The sequence below is a fragment of the Pleurodeles waltl genome, chromosome 5 (assembly GCF_031143425.1).
Source record: "Pleurodeles waltl isolate 20211129_DDA chromosome 5, aPleWal1.hap1.20221129, whole genome shotgun sequence".
In the NCBI taxonomy this organism is placed as follows: Eukaryota; Metazoa; Chordata; class Amphibia; order Caudata; family Salamandridae; genus Pleurodeles; species Pleurodeles waltl.
In genome coordinates, this window is record NC_090444.1 from 511934728 (window position 1) to 511950971 (window position 16244).

Sequence of the window (16244 nt, forward strand, 5' to 3'; positions counted from 1 at the left end):
GAAGTTTGATTTAATGGGTAATATTCTCACAAATGGTCCCTTCATCATACAAGGAGAATCCTAATTTTCTTCTTTCATGAGTGTTGGCTTCCAGATTGCCACGGTGTTATCCCGCCACCCTTCATCCATTCAGGCTCCCTCACCCTCCCCTAAGGCATCAAGCATTATTTGTTGAATTTTCTTCAAGTACATGGATGTCATTGGAGCACATCAGCAACTGACTGGGTATTGGTATGTCTTCTATGGACTCTTTCAGCACCTCTTTGCCCTATTATGGTTTTATAAGGTGTATTGAAGTTAGTCCAAATTGATCCATTTGCAGTTGAAATGAAGTTGTAACTGACTCAATGCTTCCTACCATTGTATGCTTCTCTCTTCCACGATTTCAATATATTTTGTTCTTGGCGCACAATTTTAGCCTTTTCTCATGTCATTTTTCTACTTTGTGGATTGTTGTGACATTTCAGTCTTGGGGCCTGATTCAGACCTTGGCGGGCGGGCGGCCCGCCGACAAATGACCGCACCGCGGTCAAAAGACCGCGGCGGCCATTCATACATTTCCGCTGGGCCGGCGGGCGCTCTCCAAAAGAGCGCCCGCCGGCCCAGCGGAAATGCCCCTGCAACGAGGATGCCGGCTCCGAATGGAGCCGGCGGAGTTGCAGGGGTGCGACGGGTGCAGTGGCACCCGTCGCGTATTTCAGTGTCTGCATAGCAGACACTGAAATACTTTGTGGGGCCCTCTTACGGGGGCCCCTGCAGTGCCCATGCCATTGGCATGGGCACTGCAGGGGCCCCCAGGGGCCCCGCGGCACCCCCTACCGCCATCCTGTTCCTGGCAGGAGACCCGCCAGGAACAGGATGGCGGTAGGGGGTGTCAGAATCCCCATGGCGGCGGAGTGCGCTCCGCTGCCATGGAGGATTCTGCAGGGCAGCGGGAAACCGGCGGGAGACCGCCGGTTTCCCGCATCTGACCGCGGCCGAACCGCTGCGGTCAGAATGCCCTGCGGGGCACCGCCGGTCTGTCGCCGGTGCTCCCGCCGACCCTGGCCCGCCGGGGTCAGAATGACCCCCTTTGTCTCTTATGTTAATGTTGGCTAGGTCTGATGTTGTTGATCTTCTGCTACCACACTTCTTCATTCTTTCTCCCTCCTGGAACTCTGATTTTATGGATATTTCAAGCATTCTGCTCAACAGCATCTCCCTATACCATTCCCCTTTTCACCACCTTCTCTTTTCTATCTTCACTAAAACTACATTTGTCATCTTCTGTTTGGTCAATTGATTCTTCTTGGTTTGGTGATGAAAGATACTGTGGAGCTCCTCTCTCCTCTCTTTTGTAGTACTCTCCCTGTTTCCATACAATGGGTTTTCTTATGTCATCATCACTTCACTTTTGAATGGCCTTGCATATTTGAGCAAAAAAGAACAGATGATGGACGGAATGCACAGCAATGCAAACATTCACCCCCAGTCACAAAGATCTGGGTTTAATCCATCGTTTTTTTGCTCACCACTCCACCCCAGTTTGGACCCGGCTATATGCAAATCAGTCTTGATCCTGTTCCTCATGGGAACAGTCCAGCCTGAACTGTCAAGCCAAGTCCTCCGTGGACCGGAAACAAGAATCCTAGGACAGGTTTCAGGGTATCACCCTTCATCAGGTAGGCTAGCTTGAATCTAGTGGTGTAGTGAGCACAGTACCCACGCTTGGGTAGACCATTCCCACTTGGGGCGACAAATGCAAAAAAGAACAGATGATGGACGAAATGCTGAACAATGGAGTGCTGTAGTAATGGAGCAATGGGGGAGGGGTGGAAACAGCTGAATGTTGCTGATCATCGGGGAGCAACAGCGAGGAAGGAGGGTTAGAAATGAAACAAACTATTAGAAAAAAGCCAGGTGGGGAAGGACAGAGGAAGCAACAGACAAGCAGGGGAGCAACATGTAGAAAGCAGGGGGCTGGAACGTGAGGGTAAATAATCAGTTGGGGAAGAGACAGCAAGAAGCAACTGCACTCTCATGCAGTGTTCAGAGACAGCAACAAAGTACTACCATGCACGTAAGCAGGAGAACGCAAGTCCTCATGTCAAAGGGATGGTAAGGGAACTATGCTCCAGAGGAGGGACAAACACAAGAAGAGGAAAAAAGTCATGGAATACCAAGCAAACAAATGTGACCGGCAAGCAATTAATTAGGTTCCTGGGCATAGCCATTATGCTTATCCTACCAGAGGAACAGAAACACCTCCCTTTCTCCTTCTTTGGGAGCCAGAGGCTTTTGGGCAGGGAAAAGATTACTTTTTAAAAGTGCCTTTTCCAAAATATCTACTACTAATCCAACTTCACCAGTGAATTGGACTTGGAATAAATATTTCAAAAAGTCCAAGAATTAATTTGTAGGTGCCTCCTATCCAGATATAAAAATCATTCCATTTATTATAGCATCTTAATGCATGCCCACGAAACAGCCAGTCCTGTACAGTGAGATTACCTTTTGAGGCCTAACATTAAGATTAAACGTCTACATGTCCTACTATCAAATACAATGGACCCTACCTTACGGACAATAAGGCCTACTTAAGGTGGCTTATTAGTATTAGAAAGAAGCTTTTGACCAGTCAAAATGGATTATTTGACAGATCGACTTTGCAGTTTAAAAGTGCACAGCCAGGCTACAAATGATAGGCCTGCATTTGTTTCTGCACTATCACCACAGTGGGTGGTTAATGGGTGCTGCAGTCCAATGGTTACGTTTAAATTATTGTCCCTGCATACACTTTGTGCCATATACTAGGGACTTTTAGGTAAGTTAAATATACCAATCAGGGGTATGCCAATTCCATCATGTTGAATGTGAGCGCACAGGCACTTCACAACTGGATAGCAGCCTACCATCACCTTGTTATGTTTAATGTTTAGGCTCCATGCCTGTCTGCTCAACTTCAGTCCCTGCACATTACACAGCCTCTGTTTTCATCATTCAACATATGTGGGATACACATGAGGAGATATGGAGGGTAAGGGGTAGGAAAAGTGCAGTCCCATTCCTCCTGATTCCCCTGTCATACAATGAAGGCAAGGCTTGCTGGTAGTACACCTCAGGACCTGGAAATGCTGTCTGCCGATGTCTGGAGAGCATGAAGAGAGAGCCTGCATTCTGCTCTAACCCATGGGCATTTCAATGTTGGCTGCATGCATTCAGATTTAGCCACTGTGGCTGTTGGGGAAGCTGATGTAGGCCTACCTTTTCCTGTGTTCAGAATGAACATATTAAAAAAAGGGGAAAGGCTACATTTCTCCTCTGCCCATTTTTGTGTGGGATGGGGCTCCCTCTCTGTTCTTAGCTTTGCCTTCTCTGGGCATCAAGGGAAGTTAGCAGTATCAGGGACCCTAGAGGCACCAGGTACATTATATCTGTTGTAATTGAGTGCCCCATGAATCATGTGTACAGGACAAGTAGGAAGACATGGATGTCAATTAACAGTACCCAGGGATAACAAGTGCTATCCCAGACCTAAACTTTGTTACCCTGGGCATTGGCCCTACTGTCTCTCATCTCAGGAGTCATGAATGCAACTGCAGTAAGAGAAAGTGAATAGTGCTCTAGGAACCATGTTTATTTTTTGGAGTCTATATTCTTTGCAACTCCCTTAACTCATTAGCAGCAAAGAGGAAGAGGCTGATGGGCTAATGGTGTTGTTAGCATGTCAGACCTTAATAAGTAAACTTACAAGGGGACGTGAATAGGTCGATGAACCTTTTGACTCACAATTAAGATGTTCCCACCATATCTCCGGTACATGCAAATCAAATGATCAATAACCATTACACAATATCAATAATCACCAATAATCAATAACATCAACAATCAAAAGAGTCAGTAATTGTCACTCACCATAACCTTTCAGTCATGAATAACCACACCTTTTAGTAAAAGTTAGAAAATGTCTTTCCCTGTATTAACAATGCTAAGGTCATGTAGATTATTCTCAAAATCAAATGAAACACATACAGAAGCAATACTGGCTGTTCAAAGCAGCAGAAGAAACGTAATCTAATCAAAGCTTGAACTATGACACGTTCTAAGGTTACAGAGCAAATTAATAACAAAGTCAACTGCGTCAGTGGGATTACATACATTTAAGTTCAGCAGAGAAATTCCTCAAGCATTATTCCCTATCAGGGAGTTGGTACCTAGAAAGAAAAAGCAAATATGCATGATAATCAATATTCTAATTCATAATACCTATCCTCAATGTTGATCAGCAAGCAGAGTCAGTCTTCATCCTCAGGACATCAGTCGATCAGCAAGGCATCAGGATTCAGCATCAAAGTTCAGAAAACGCAAAGTGTTTAAGCACTAAAGTTAAGCATGTCTCTTGTCAAGACGCAGAAGAAAGTATTGACCTTTCAGCCAGCAAGAAAATGGGAGGTGAACCTATGGCAAATGCTGGTTCCTTCTCAGTGCTGTCTTGTTAAATCAAAACGAGTATAACTATTTCCCAAATCCCTATTGGTCAAGGGATCGCATGTTCACACTTTGTCCAATAAAACTAAATATCCAAATCTATAAATTCTGCAATTACTCCGTTCACATTGTTGACTGGCTGTCCTGCAATAGGGCCCCCTGAAGACCTGGACGCAATCCAGTCTTTTCACGGGAGCTCTCGGGCCGGAAGTAGACGGCCTTAGGAGGGATAGGCTGCTGTGCTAGGCAGGGGAGGGCTTTTAGGAAGTTACAAAGGGGGGTGGGGTTGAGAGGATTGGCCTCTTCGAAGCCGGCAAGTCAAGATGCGCAGAGGTTGGCCGATCTAGGGGTTTTAGTGTAGATTTAGTTATTGTGCTACGCTTCAGTTACAGTGGCTGAAAGCGGACAGAGGGCGAGGCGGGTGCCCCCGTTTGCTGCAGGTAACTGTCTGGGTCATTCAGCCTCCGCTTCGGCATACGCGAAGCGGAGTTCTTTCATTTGTACATCTTTTGGGATATTTGGGTGCATGTTGCTTTAACGCACGCGCCGCCTGTGTGCAGTGAAACGCTCGTCATGGCTGGGGGCCATGATATTGCAGCTATACGGGCCACGCTTCGCGTGCTGGGTGAAGCAGGCCGCGGCGTCCTCCTGAGGCCTGGGGTTGTAGATGAGGCCTGGGTGGGGATGTCGCGCGCACCACACACGGCGGTGCAGGGCGTGGCAGCGGTGACTGCTGCTTGCCATTCCCCAGCTAAGGGGAGTAAAAGGAAGCCCAAAAGCGGGTGGGGACACAGTGTGGCCACCCCCCATCCTGTGTTTTTGAATAAAGGGCCCCAGGGGGAACCCCAACTTGGGATAGGCCACATGAGGGTGGACCTGGTTGGGGAGAGGCCCAAGGGTGCTTTGGCAGGCTCTCCTGGTCTGGGTGAGGTGGGACAGGGGCCTTCACAACATGCAGTGCAGGTTTCAGTGGAGCCAGTGGGGACAGAACAGCCACTTGATCTTACCCTAGCTAGGGCCACAGCGAGAGATACAGGGGTGGGCATGGCACACAGGTGTGGGGGCCCTTCAGGACAGGACAAAGTGGGCGGTGCTGCAGCGGTAACCCCGGGGGGCGCTGTTTTCAGCTCTGGCAACAAGACAGGTGGTCTGGGGGCCGGGGACCTGTTAGTTGAGAACGGACTGGTGCAGGACATGGGGGGCCAGCCGTCACACGTCTACTGACTGGTCGGCTGTTGATATTGAGGCACGAATTCAGGAGCAAAGGCAACTGTTGGCAGAGACAGAACGCAGGTGGGAAAAGTTGTGTAAGGAATGGGGTGAGGGGGAGGGCAGGGCTAAGAAGGCAAAGAGGAAGGCGGCGGGTGTTGGGGGTTGCCAAGATGAGGGGTACAGGACAGAGAAGGGTAGCTGGGTATGAATACCACAGGAGGAGCAGGGGTCAGTGCAGGAGGCTTGTGCCACTGGCAGGTCTGGCAGCATGGCATACGGCCAGGCGTGGCGAGGAGTCAATGCCGGCATCTGAAGCAGGTAGAAAGGTGGCGAAGCCAATGGGGAGCAATACGGCCCCTGGACATTGGTCGGAAGCACTAGAGGGGTCTTCGGCGGCCTTCTCTACACCGTTGGAGCACAGGAAGGACACGGCTGGTTTACACAAGGGGAGTTCCCGAATGGGAGACGAATACAGCATGGGGGATGAAATTGGCGCGGACAAAGGAATGGGAATGGATGGAGAGGTGGAGCTTGAGCTGGATTATGATGATGAGCTGCATGATTGGGAAGAGGGCGAGATCCAAGAGAAGGAGGTGAGCGGGGTACAAGGAAAGGGGCAGGGGTGCAGGAGTGGCGCAACCCCCTCTTCTGCTTCTGTTTTACAGGTTTCTACATTGGTGCAAGGACACACGGTCTTCTGCAAGGAAGGCGGCATGCGCAAGGTAGTGACGGACGTTGGAGCGAAGGCTTGGGGGCTGCAAGGTAAAGGAGAATGGTGGGCGCCATGGGAAGTTAAGAAGGGGAAAGGGGGCACGGCTCAATACAAATCTGTGGGAGTAGGTGAGGATTCTGTACACCTTCAGTCGGAGGCAGGAGGCGTGGTTGCAGGTGGGGCAGATAAGAGAGATGACAAGGGGACGTCGGCAAAGGACGGAAATGAAGATAAAGGGGAAGATGGGAATAAAGAGGACGAGGATAAAGGGGTGGCAGGGCACAAGAAAAGACTCCCTTACATGGGTCTTGCGATGCCTTTAGTGTCCCATGTGGAAGATAAGACAAAGGCGAGGATTTGGAGGCACGAATATGTGGACATATTCAAACTCCTGCATAGGGATATACAGGCTAAAGAAGGTTCTAAGAAAAAGGAGGGGGAGTTGGCACGGAGGCAACAGGTTCCAATAACCATGGACAATTGGACTTCGGATTTCCTGATTTACGCCAGTATATATTGTGAGAGATACCTCGACCGGGCCATTGCCATGTTCAAGTACATCAAATTAATTCGGAAAGCCCAATTGCATTTCGGGGGTTTAGCATGGCTGAATTATGATGAGGAGTTTCGGGCCAGAGTTAGCATTAACCCGGAGAAGCCGTGGGGGGATGTGGATTCCGAGTTATGGATGCAGTGGATGGCGTCATCGCATTCTGCTGCATCAACACACACAGCTAGTGGTCTCCCAGTAGTGTATAAGCCGTTTCAGCAGCGTCCCACTCAGGGAGGGGCGGGTGTGTCTCAGAGGGCACAGGTATCTACCTCACGAGCCTGTTGGAATTTCAACAAGGGGTTCTGCTCTAGGCACCCTTGTAAGTTTAGACACGAGTGTTCCATATGTGGGGGCAAGCATCCGGTTATGCAATGTTTCTCGCTTACCAGTTCTGCCGAACAGTGGAGAGCAGCCAGGGACAGAGGGGGGCAGGGTGCTACTGCGCCAAAGGGCGCCTACTCCAGAGATTAATGCATTGGTTGCGCGTGTACCCAGATATGGGCACAGCGCTCAAATTGGAGTGGCAGGGTTCAGAGAAGGTTTTCGAGTGGGTTTTCAGGGTTCACGGAAGAGGAGATGGGCGGAGAACTTGCAGTCAGCTAAATCTATGTCACATGTAGTGGTGGAGAAATTGCACAAGGAAGTGGCGAAAGGCAGGATAGTGGGCCCCTTACACGGGTGGCCTATGGAAGACTTGATAATCTCACCATTGGGAGTGGTACCTAAAAAGAGAAGCGGGGAATTTAGGTTGATACACCATTTGTCGTGGCCTGAAGGGGTGTCGGTGAATGATTACATCACACCAGAGGATTCGAGGGTGGTATACGCCACGGTGGATGATGCCATACGGATCATACGGGGTGCCGGAAACAGGCTGAGATGGCAAAATGCAACATCAAGGCAGCTTTTCGGCTGCTCCCTATTCACCCGGAAGAGTCTTCTTTGCTAGGAATGCAGCTGGGGGGGGGGCAATATATGTGGACAGAGTCCTGCCCATGGGGTGTGCGATCTCATGTGCACTGTTTGAAGCCTTTAGTACATTCTTGCAGTGGGTTTTTGTTCAGTTGAGTGGGCATCGGATGGTGTCGCACTACCTGGATGATTTTCTATTTGTAGGGACAGCACAGTCGGGCTCGTGTGGCAGGGTGCTTAGGCTTTTTGAACAAATGGCACAGGAGTTCAGGTGCCTCTGGCACCGGAGAAAATGGAAGGCCCTAGTTGTGTTTTAACCTTTTTGGGGATCGAACTGAACACAAGGGATTTCATAGCTCGCTTACCGGCTGAGAGGGTGGAGGAGATTCTCTTGTTCTTGAGGGAGGTCAGAGTGAGGCGTAAAATTGAACTGCGGGTGGCTCAACAACTAATGGGCTTCCTCAATTATGCATGTCGGGTGATTCGGGGGGCAGGACCTTTTGTAGGTGCATGTGTCTAGCCATGTCAGGGGCATCTCTCCCACATCACAGGATAAGATTGACAGTTGGATTGCGAGAAGACATTAGGATATGAGAACTGTTCTCGACGCAGTTTAACGGGGTCTCAATGTCTTTTCGGGAGAGGGACACTGTGGGGCAGGTGCAGATCTTTCCTGATGCGGCTGGCGCAGCTGGTTTTAGATTGTTCTGGGATGGGCGATGGTGTGCAGAGACATGGCCTTCGCAATAGCTGAGCCAAGGAAGGAGCATTGCATTCCTGGAATTCTCTCCTCTTTTGGTGGCGCTGGTGGTATGGGGAGATGAATTGACTACCAGGACAGTGATGTTTCATGTGGATAATTTGGCTGTGGTGGAGTTGGTTAACAAGCAGAAAGCAAGGGATGTGAGAGTACTGAAGTTGCTTAGGCGTTTTATGTTGCGTTGTTTGACTCTGAACATAATATTTAAGGCTGCGCACATTCCTGGGGTAAACAACTACATTGCAGATTCCCTATCTCGTTTTCAGTGGCAACGTTTCTGACAGTTGGCACCCAGCACGAACGAATTCAAGACAGCGGTCCCAGCAGACATTTGGGAGTGGGGGGCGTGATGGTCATGTGGCTGGTGGAGAGGTTGCTAGCGGAATCAACCCTTAGGATTTATCGCCTGGCATGGTGGAGTTTCAGGATTTTGAAGCTTACAGGGGTCACTTTTGGAGTCAGGAGTGGGCAGTACTGGAGGCTTGAGTGATGCGTTTTGTTGTATTTTTGATTCTGAAAGGTTTATCGCCTGCCACGATTGGGGGCAAGTTGGCATGGGTGTCTTTTTATGGGAAGTTATTTTTTGGCTGGGACCTGGCAAAGAATGACATTCTAGGAAAAATGCTGAAGGGTTGGGGGAGGGATCGCTCTAGTTCAGTTTTTGTTCGGGAAGCCATTACTTTCAAGCTGTTGTTGGAAATCTTGCACGTTTTGCCAGTTTATTGTTTTAATGCAGATGAGGTTGCACTATTCCGGCTATGCATGTTATGGGTGTTTTTTGCGGTTTTTCAAGTGTCTGAATTATTGGGGGTGGGGACAGAGTGTGGTGTAAAGATGTGTGAGGTGCAACACCAAGGTGGCAGATTGGGGATATGGCTGAGGCGACCGAAAATGGATCAGTTGGGCAAGTGTAAATGGATTTGTTTGGAGCAAGGGGGAGTGGTGGAAGCCTGCCCGGTACAAGAATAGGACTAATTCACAGCCTGCAGGAGAAGTCAGGGAGAACGTTTTTTTCAGCATGAGAATGGCACCAAGGTTACAGCTTTTCAGTTGTTGTCTGTTTTGAGGATGGCCTTGAGGCGACTGGGAAAGCAGGCGAATAATTTTGGTATGCACTCCTTTAGATTAGGGGCAGCAACGGAGGCAGCCAGGTTGGGGTGGGATTGGGATAGGATCAGGCGCATCGGAAGGTGGTGCTCAAAGTGCAGTGAGAAATATGTTCGAGCCTAATTTCGTTGGAGGGGAGTGCATCAGGCGGTTAAGTCTGGGTAACAAAGGGGAGGCCTGGGCTTTGTGGCATGATGTTCTGATTTTTGTTTCTCGTTCCAGGTTGTGTAAGTAGTCTGGAGAAGAATAAGTCAACCACGTGGCTGGTCGGCCATTCTTTTGTGCATTGAGCGGCCAAGTATGTGGAAAAACAGGTCTATGGACGATCTTTGGGACCACCGAGTAGCCGGCATGAAGTGCTGTGGTGGGGAAAGAGTGGCATGAGGTGGGGCAATTTGCCTCCGTTTATTACTTCAATTTTGCCAACTTGGGGATCTCCGGATGTGCTGGTGGTACACCTTGGGAAAAATGACTCACTCCGTCTTTCAGGGCTCACCCTACTGCAACACATGCAGCGAGATATGGCCCTGATGAGGCGCAACATGCATAGGACTTGCTTGGTGTGGGCAGAATTTGTGCCACGAAGGAAATGGCGTGGGGCACACAAGGAAGGGCAATTGAGAGGGCCTGCAGAAAAATAAATAGGGCTATGCGGGTTCTGACGCATGAGGGACTGAAGGAGGAGGAGCAGGTGCTTTTCAGGGATGACGGTGTGCATCTCTCGGACATGGGAAATGCACATTACCTGATGGAGTTGAGTTTTTTGCTAACGGATTTGTGGGGCGAACGTTTTTGGTGGAGGAACATGGATAGTTAAGCATGAGTTGCAGTTGGTTCGCTGGTGGGGCAGCAAAATGCCAAGTGAGTTTTGCTGAGTGGCAGTGGATGGGGGAGGATGGAGAGTCAGATGCGGGCTTGTCCACCCTTCCAGGGGGGGAGAAAGAAGCAGGTGAAGGATGACAGACGGGGGGAGGCTGGAGTCAGGCAAGGGGTTAAAGGAAAAAGGGGGATGTGTGGAAATAGAAGTGGATTTGGGGAGATGCGAAGGATAAGTGGAGGTTTGAAATGCGAATGGAAAAAAGGGAGTTACAAAGTTAAAATAAATGCTGTTATAAAGTTCTGGTTAAATATGATGTGTTATGATTATTGAGCAAGCCTGTCCTAATAAATGGCCTTTTACACTAAATAAGGGTGTTGGAGTCCATGTCCAAATAGGGCCCTGTGAACAGCTGGACGCAGTCTAGTCTTTTCACAGGAGCTCTCGGGCCGGAAGTAGACGGCCTTGGGAGGGATAGGCTGCTGTGCTAGGCAGGGGAGAGCTTTTAGGGAGCTACAAAGGGGGGTGGGGTAGGGAGGATTGGCCTCTTCGGCGCCAGCAAGTCACGCTGCACAGAGGTTGGCCACCCGCCCGAACTACATGTGAGAATGGAGAGATGGAAGCGTCTGGAGTGAGAGTGGGCGATGAAGGATGGGGAGGGAGGGTGTATTGTTCATTGACAGTTTTAGGGCAGGTTGCTCGGCATGGGCAGTGGATGGGGGAGAGTGGAGAGTCAGATGCAGGCTTGTCCGCCCTTCCAGGGGGGGAGAAAGAAGCAGGTGAAGGATGACAGACGGGGGAGGCCAGAGTTAGGCAAGGGGTTCAAGGAAAAAGGGGGATGTGTGGAAATAAAGTGGATTTAGGGAGATGCGAAGGATGAGTGGAGGTTTGAAATGCGAATGGAAGAAAGGGAGTCAGAAGGTTAAAATAAATGTTGTTATAAAGTTCTGGTTATATTTGATGTGTTATGAGTATTCAGCAAGTCTGTCCTAATAAATGGCCTTTTACACTTAATAAGGGTGTCAGAGTCTATGTCCGGCTCATCAGGTAACAATATTGTTGCAGCTTCTACTCCAGTCAGTGTCTCCATTGTTCTCCTCCTGAGAAAGTCAGTCTCACACATTTTACACACAAAATTTTACATTAACAAGAACAGCATCTTCCAGCAGTGGGTTCTCATGAGAAATCTTTTCAGCTATGAGCATGTTTAAACAATGCAATGGAAAATCACAGTTGTACTCTCTGGGACAGTCATTATTAAACGTTAAGAAATACAGCTTTGACATGAGGCCTGGCAAATAGGCCAAGACCTTCGCTAAGTTAAGGCCTACAATTAATAAAACTAATATATAATGCATAGCCCTTAATATGACATATTAGAACATTAATCAAACATATATTCAACATTTCATAGCATTAGAATATTAATAAGTACACTTTGTGAACATTGGCGGTCACTCATCGTAATCAAATTTTCAAATGGGTGCATTATTTTTCTACGTTATTATATTTTCTGCACAAATCCATCATTCAGAATACGTGAACACTCATTAATAATTTTTATTAAAACACCCGCGCTAGCATTGTGACTGGGGGTCAGCATTGTGATGTCACCGTGGTCCAAAGGAGCTTAATTTCACTTGTGCAACTACTGCCATTTTGGTGAATGAATGTCCAGAGTGGCAGGATATAGAGTGATGGTTGGTGAAGGATAAAGACAAGGAGCTCGAGAGGGAGGTCAGATTTAGCTGTCTCATGCAAAGAAGTGAAATCTTAAACTAGGCAAAAAACGTCACACTTTTGCGGTGAAGGCGTATGTTAATGGCCTTAATCCCGTCAGCTGTGATAAAATGTTTTTAATTGCCCATCCTCAAAATATATTTTCTTGCCTTCGGTTCAGGCTGACACTGTATAGGTGTCACTTGGTAGTCAATATTAGTTAGCCAAAAATGATAGCATTAAAACTTAAATTAATCTATTGTGCATACAAAAATTACAATAATTACGATAATACATCACCCATTCATCTCAAAGTTGTTCCGAAGCTAGCGGACCAGTATTATTGGTCTTCACAATTTAACAATACACCTAAAATATGCATCAGGAGACGTTCCCTTTTCAGGATCACTACTTAAAAAGTTCCATTAAATCATAACGATTTTTCATTTTCATTGGCGCCCACGCTTGCTCACAATGGAAATACAGAGCCGTTATCATAATTCTTACACTTAAACATTTCATGAAAAATGTGCAGCCACGTCGTTAGCTAGTTTCTCAGTCCAGGCTCAACTACATATTGATACGAACCATCAACTTTACAAGGTTAAAAACTCCATTAGAAAACGAATAGTCGCGGATGCTCTACTGGTTCTCACTGGTGCTAACAACCACCTCCGCTTGAAACTTTTCCCAGAAACCTCAGCGCGTTGTATTGCATTGATTTATATTGGCCTGTACTTGATTTTAGGAGCAAAGAATGCATTTTACTCTGTAAATCAAAACAAAAGTAAAAATGACACTAATTACTAATAAGGGATTATATAACCGTGCTTTTATGAGAAATCAGTCTCAATGACAGAGGTTATTTTAAGAAAGCATTTTAATTATAAAAATATTAACCAAAGACCCTGAAGCTGCTTCCCAGTGCTTAATTTGAGCCGGTAGTTGCACGTGGGGTCCATCGGGGCTCATTTTTGAAGGTCCAGTACTTATTTGATCTCATCATAATTTGACCGTGATTATTACAGAGAAAAACACAAACCGTGAAAGGAAGAGAAAGACAAATAAACAGTGACAAAGAAAGAAGGCAGGATTGAAAAAGACCCCAAAATCTTAAAATAAATATGCAGCAAGAGTCTGGTGGTGGATGAAAGCGGCATAAGGTGGAATGAAGATTGTAAAGCCTTGGTCTTCGGCCATGAGTTTACTAGCAAAACTTTGGGTCCTAGCACTTACCCTTTACCAAGAACCTACTGTCATTCTGTGCCCTAGCAAAAGACCATATATAACCCACTACTCCACAACTGCAACCGTGGAAAATGATCAGTGCTAACCCAGACCTAGTCCATCTGCTATTTCCTCATGTGAAATGGCTAGTAACATATCAAGTGGCTAAAATTTGATGCATTAGTAAACCGTAATAGAGCATAACACAACATATACAGGGAGTGCAGAATTATTAGGCAAATGAGTATTTTGACCACATCATCCTCTTTATGCATGTTGTCTTACTCCAAGCTGTATAGGCTCGAAAGCCTACTACCAATTAAGCATATTAGGTGATGTGCATCTCTATAATGAGAAGGGGTGTGGTCTAATGACATCAACACCCTATATCAGGTGTGCATAATTATTAGGCAACTTCCTTTCCTTTGGCAAAATGGGTCAAAAGAAGGACTTGACAGGCTCAGAAAAGTCAAAAATAGTGAGATATCTTGCAGAGGGATGCAGCACTCTTAAAATTGCAAAGCTTCTGAAGCGTGATCATCGAACAATCAAGCGTTTCATTAAAAATAGTCAACAGGGTCGCAAGAAGCGTGTGGAAAAACCAAGGCGCAAAATAACTGCCCATGAACTGAGAAAAGTCAAGCGTGCAGCTGCCACGATGCCACTTGCCACCAGTTTGGCCATATTTCAGAGCTGCAACATCACTGGAGTGCCCAAAAGCACAAGGTGTGCAATACTCAGAGACATGGCCAAGGTAAGAAAGGCTGAAAGACGACCACCACTGAACAAGACACACAAGCTGAAACGTCAAGACTGGGCCAAGAAATATCTCAAGACTGATTTTTCTAAGGTTTTATGGACTGATGAAATGAGAGTGAGTCTTGATGGGCCAGATGGATGGGCCCGTGGCTGGATTGGTAAAGGGCAGAGAGCTCCAGTCCGACTCAGACGCCAGCAAGGTGGAGGTGGAGTACTGGTTTGGGCTGGTATCAACAAAGATGAGCTTGTGGGGCCTTTTCGGGTTGAGGATGGAGTCAAGCTCAACTCCCAGTCCTACTGCCAGTTCCTGGAAGACACCTTCTTCAAGCAGTGGTACAGGAAGAAGTCTGCATCCTTCAAGAAAAACATGATTTTCATGCAGGACAATGCTCCATCACACGCGTCCAAGTACTCCACAGCGTGGCTGGCAAGAAAGGGTATAAAAGAAGGAAATCTAATGACATGGCCTCCTTGTTCACCTGATCTGAACCCCCATTGAGAACCTGTGGTCCATCATCAAATGTGAGATTTACAAGGAGGGAAAACAGTACACCTCTCTGAACAGTGTCTGGGAGGCTGTGGTTGCTGCTGCACGCAATGTTGATGGTGAACAGATCAAAACACTGACATAATCCATGGATGGCAGGCTTTTGAGTGTCCTTGCAAAGAAAGGTGTCTATATTGGTCACTGATTTGTTTTTGTTTTGTTTTTGAATGTCAGAAATGTATATTTGTGAATGTTGAGATGTTATATTGGTTTCACTGGTAATAATAAATAATTGAAATGGGTATATATGTTTTTTTGTTAAGTTGCCTAATAATTATGCACAGTGATAGTCACCTGCACACACAGATATCCCCCTAACATAGCTAAAACTAAAAACAAACTAAAAACTACTTCCAAAAATATTCAGCTTTGATATTAATGAGTTTTTTGGGTTCATTGAGAACATGGTTGTTGTTCAATAATAAAATTAATCCTCAAAAATACAACTTGCCTAATAATTCTGCACTCCCTGTAATGTAACACACAAATGTGTTATATACTGGATAAAGTATCCCTTGCTGTACATTATAAAGATATTGCAAGGGACCAAGGAGTTCCATGACCATATAGAGGAACAAGGCCTTTATAGGAGTATGGAACTCGGAGGTGACTTGTGGTAACCTTATCATTTATGGTGTGGTGGTACTTCACACCATGTAATACATGGTGACACCAACTGTTGTCTCACAAACCACGTACATCCGTGATGCGTAGCTCTTTCATCTGAAAAAGAAAGAGCATGTTTGCAATATGAAGAATAAAAATAGAGGGCCTGATTTAGATCTCAGCAGAGGGGAATACTCCATCACAAATGTGATGGCTATCCCATCCACCGTATTAAGATCCCATTATATCCAATAGAATTGTAATACAATGGACGGGATATCTGTCACGTTTGTGATGGAGTATTTAATCCACCAAGATCTACATCAGGCCCAGAATCCCTAGTGGAAAATTATACACATCAAAAAAGCTATTAGATATTTGTTGCACAAAGATATTACATCAGTCAGTTTTCTTTAAAAAAAAAAAAAAAAAGCTGCAATAGCTTAGAATGTGTAGAAAAATGCAGAAAGATTCTAACTTTTCTATAATTATCTCAGGAATGCAACAAAAAGAAAATAACCTATTGCGCTAAATATCTCCTTTCTGCTTGTCAGTGGAAGCCATAAAAACAGAGCAGAAGAAAGAAAAGCAACGTTTCATTTTTCTTTAAACAACTTCTTTAATTATTTTCTCTGACCTGATCTGCCTTTCCCCTTGGCTGCTGGCTCTAGCAGCAGGCATTGTGATGTCAGATCATGACTGTAATTTTTGTGTTTTTACACTTGAGTTCTGACATAATTTCTTTATAATAGGTGACTGTGGCAGTCACAATTCACCAATTATAACGAAATTAGAGACTTATTATTATATAGGCATTGCAGACTTCCATGTATTACATTTTGTTAC